This window comes from Sinocyclocheilus rhinocerous, unplaced genomic scaffold (assembly GCF_001515625.1).
Source record: "Sinocyclocheilus rhinocerous isolate Xijiao unplaced genomic scaffold, SAMN03320098_v1.1 scaffold1416, whole genome shotgun sequence".
In the NCBI taxonomy this organism is placed as follows: Eukaryota; Metazoa; Chordata; class Actinopteri; order Cypriniformes; family Cyprinidae; genus Sinocyclocheilus; species Sinocyclocheilus rhinocerous.
The window spans coordinates 65965-70486 of NW_015658996.1; the positions used below are offsets into that span (position 1 = coordinate 65965).

A 4522-nucleotide genomic window follows, 5' to 3' on the forward strand; every position below is an offset into this window, starting at 1 on the left:
AGGACAGAGTTTGAGGATTGTAAAACTGATGACAAACTCTCACAAGACTGAGAAGTGAGATTACATATGGAAACTCTGAATAAGAAAAACACAAATCAGCTACATACAGTACAAACCTTAGCAATATATTTAGCTATTAACTTAATGAAAGAAAAACAAACAATAAAGTATTTGAAACACAAACCTCAAAATCTCCATCTTACAGTCTGCACTCTTCAGTCCATCAGAGAGCTTCTTCACTCCTGAATCCTGCAGGTCATTGTTACTCAGGTCCAGCTCTCTCAGGACAGAGTTTGAGGATTGTAAAACTAATGACAAACTCTCACAAGACTGAGCAGTGAGATTACATACAAACAGTCTGTGTAGAGAACAAAACAAACAGTGATAATGTGTTTATCAGGTAGGGGTTGTAATCTGGAGCACATTAGTGCTGAATACAGCGTATCAGACTTTAAATATTCAAATAAGTAAATGAAATAAGCACAAATGTCAGGGAAAATAAAAACACAACCAAGGCCCAAAAATGCCTCGGGGTCAACTCCTGAGGGTTAAGTTTATAACTCATCTGTGCGTTTGTGCTCAACACTGCAGCAAATTGTTCATTAATCGTTCATTAAAGGCACAATATGCAAGTTTTCAAAATAAACAAAGAGACAAAGGCGTAGTTTGATGACGGCGTGACTGAGTGTGGAATCATGGGAGTTGTGGTCTTCATCCCCACAGCCGATGCAATCTAATAACTACTATTATTTTTGTATTTAATCATTTAGAAGTGATATATAATTGTCCATGAAGGCTGGAAATGAAAAACTCCTTATTAAGGTGTGCAGAATTATTAGGCAGGTTTACTTTTACGGATGAAATGAGCCAAAAAAAAAAAAGAGATTTAACACAGACTGAGAAGTCAAAAATGATTAAATCCCCATGAGAAATATTAAAAACTAATGCAATACAGAAATTTCAAAGTTAAGGCATGACCATTGGTCAGCAAAATGCTCATTGGGTCAGCGGGGTCAGAAAAAAACAGGTGGAGAAGAAAAGACACGTTAACTGCAAAAGAATTAAGAATTAATGTGAAGAATTAAGTGTGAAACCATCAGGAAACATTTAGTCTCCAGCGCCAGCATTTTCCAGAACTGCAGCCTTCCTGGAGTCTCCAGAATTACAAGGTGTCAGGTTCTCAGAGACTTTGCTTGGGTAACAAATCCTTAAAAATGACCCTCACATTTATTCTTTAATATTCTTAAATTCTTTAAACAGTGGTACAAGAAGATGTGGTGATGGTCCTTCAAGAGTCACTCACTACTTATCTTTCCATAAAGCTTATAAAAAATTCAGTCTTCATGTATTTCACAACACTTCAGCATGTTATTCTTTTTAAGTGAGGGTCATTTTTTCTTTAGGATTTGTTACCCAAGCAAAGTCTCTGAGAACCTGACACCTTGTAATTCTGGAGACTCCAGGAAGGCTGCAGTTCTGGAAAATGCTGGCGCTGGAGACTAAATGTTTCCTGATGGTTTCACACCTAATTCTTCACATTAATTGTTGATTTACCTTTTTTCTTTTTTTGTTCTCTTTTATGTTTTTTTCTTTTTATCTCTTCCATCTCTGAGCATTTCTGCTGATCTGTGAGGAAAACAAAAAGATGTATAAAAAAATGAGAGATGTAATTCTGGAGACTCCAGGAAGGCTGCAGTTCTGGAAAATGCTGGCGCTGGAGACTAAATGTTTCCTGATGGTTTCACACCTAATTCTTCACATTAATTGTTGATTTACCTTTTTTCTTTTTTTGTTCTCTTTTATGTTTTTTTCTTTTTATCTCTTCCATCTCTGAGCATTTCTGCTGATCTGTGAGGAAAACAAAAAGATGTATAAAAAAATGAGAGAAATGGAAGATAAATATCATGTGAGATATTATCCCATAGCATTAAAATGGTGCTAAATAATGTGTGTCCTATTAAAATTACTATGAGGTTGTAACACTATGGCCCGGTTTCACAAACGGGGCTTAGCTTAAGCCAGGACTAGGCCTTAGTTAAATTAAAATATTTAAGCAACTTTTACAAAAATGCCATTGAAGAAAACATTACAGGTGTGCATCTTGACACAGAACAATGACACTGACATATTTTAAGATATGTCAGAGCAAGATATTTTCAGTTGAGACAGCTCAAACATGCATTTTAGTCTGGGACTAGCTTAAGCCTTGTCTGTGAAACCGGGGGTATGAGTCTTTACTCAGATGTTAGTATTAGTGGTGTGTCTTGTCATAGTGATGTAAATGTACCATTTCCTGCAGCATTTGTTCCACAAATGTTTACTGGTCCTGTGAAGAGGTTTCTAGTCAATACAGGAGCATTTACACTTGCTCCTGTTTCAGCTTTCACATCAACACTGACTCCAGTCGAAGTGCTGCTTCTCATCTGGTCTGGAACATCGTGTACTGAAAGAGAGAGAGGTTTATTTACAGCTATTACACAGATTTACTTGGTTTACATAATCATATACAGTCAGGTCCATATATATTTGGACACTGACACAATTTTTTATTATTTTAGCTGTTGACTAAAATATATTCAGGTTACAGTTATATAATGAATATGGGCGTAAAGTGCACACTCTGAGCTTTAATTTAAGAGTATTCTCATCAAAATTGGAGGAAAGGTTAAGGAATTACAGCTCTTTAATATGTACATCCTCCTTTTTCAAGGGACCATAAGTAATTGGACAATCGACTCAAAAGCTGTTTCATGGACAGATGTGGGCTATTCTTTCATTATTTCTACATCAATTAAGCAGGTAAAAGGTCTGGAGTTAGGTATCCATAAATGCAGCATTTATGTAAGAAATGTACTAATCAAATGAAAAAAATTAAAATGCATATTATTAATCGTATGAATAATAGATTCTACTTATTCTCATATTAGGCTGCTGTACTACATACTGCACAGCTTTCCCAGATGTTTACATTTGACTGAGACAAAACCAACTGTGTTTATGTGAACCATGGGTGTTTTTGACCGTTGAAACAATAAACGTTAAAGAGTGTAGTTTAGCCCCCGCTGGGATGTGCGTGCTCGTAGCCTATATCAAAAAGTTTAAACTGGCAAGGCGCATAGCCGCGTCTCTCGCACACAGTTTGGAAGCGGTTGAAATTAAAATAAACGAGTGTACGTTGTGAGCGAACAATTTATAGAGATCTGCCAGAAGAAGCAGCCGCTATGAACAGCTGATTTGTACGGAAACATCTGATGGCCAAACTACATTGGAATTCGCAAATGGAAAAATCACAATGCACGTTTTTAGCGAACCGTACCTTTAGCCGAAAGCGAACCGCACTCAGACCACCTCCCGAGATGGTCTCGGTTCGGTTAGCTTCTGAGGGGTCTGAGATCATTTGGAGTGTTCACATATGGGCCAAAAATGGCTTGAAACCAGACTGAAAGATTTCTGAGATATGGTTTGTGCTAGAAAAGATATGGTTTGTACTTGAAAAGATTGTAGTTGACAACACAATCTTTTCTAGTACCTTGGAAATAAAAGGGACCACAGAAATAGGTCGGTAGTTGTTTAAATCAGACATATCTAAGGAAGGCTTCTTGAGCAAGGCAGTAACAGAGGCCAATTTCAGGCATGCAGGAACAGAACCAGTTGATAAACATTTGTTCAGTAGAGAAAGCAAAGCAGGGCCAACAGACTCAATTTGCAATTTAAAATACCGAGGGTGTATTACATCATGAGGACAGGGTTACAGGGAACTTTTGTACTGAAAACTTAAAGTAAGTTCACCTTGCTCACATAAAGTTATTCCAACTAAACTTTATAAATTCAAATAATGTTCAATTTGTCAAGTTGTACATAATTAATATTCTACATAAATGCAACTTAACTGAGTCAGTGCAAAAAGATAACTCAAAAACATAAGTTGAGTGAATGTAGCTGTATTTTACTACAGTGACAAGTATGAATGGTATAGTGGACAATGCACTAGTTTAGGACATTTGAGGCCTGTTGGCTCATGGGGATGCAAGTTCAAGACTGTTTGGTATCATCCCCTGATTTTATTCGCCTACTATTGTTCCTGCATACACTCCACTCTTCTAAAAATAAAGAAAAACCCTATAGCCAAATTATGATTGTTCTTACATTTTCTACATACAATTCCTATTTAATGCATCTCTCAGAAATTGCCATTGAGCCTGGACCCACCAAATTACACAAGGACTAAAAATTATACAACAGTACAAAAAATGACTATAGTACTACTTAAATAAATGTTTGGTAGGCATACAATGTTCAAATTTTTGAATGGGAAATGTTTGTGAATATAAACCGGTCTTGTGTAACAACATCAGGTCACATGACCAAGAAGTAAAAAAGTTTTCAGTAATTCAAGTAATTGTCTAAAAACATTCATTATATTTTCAAAAGAAAAAAAAAATATGAATGTACAATGTGTGAATATAATACAGTGGGTGTGGCAACGAAGTCACATGATCAGGGAGTTATACAGATTTAAATA

The 4522-nt window shown here is 36.2% G+C and overlaps 1 long non-coding RNA gene across 1 annotated transcript; it reads right to left on the reverse strand.

The window, feature by feature from the left end:
* Window positions 1-1784: 1784 nt before the first annotated feature.
* LOC107723114 (uncharacterized) lies at window positions 1785-2464 on the reverse strand. The gene is made up of 2 exons (XR_001637894.1): window positions 2288-2464; window positions 1785-1848 (listed from the first exon to the last, which is right to left on the reverse strand). It is a non-coding gene; the product is annotated as an uncharacterized LOC107723114 (long non-coding RNA).
* Between the last annotated feature and the right edge of the window lie 2058 nt (window positions 2465-4522).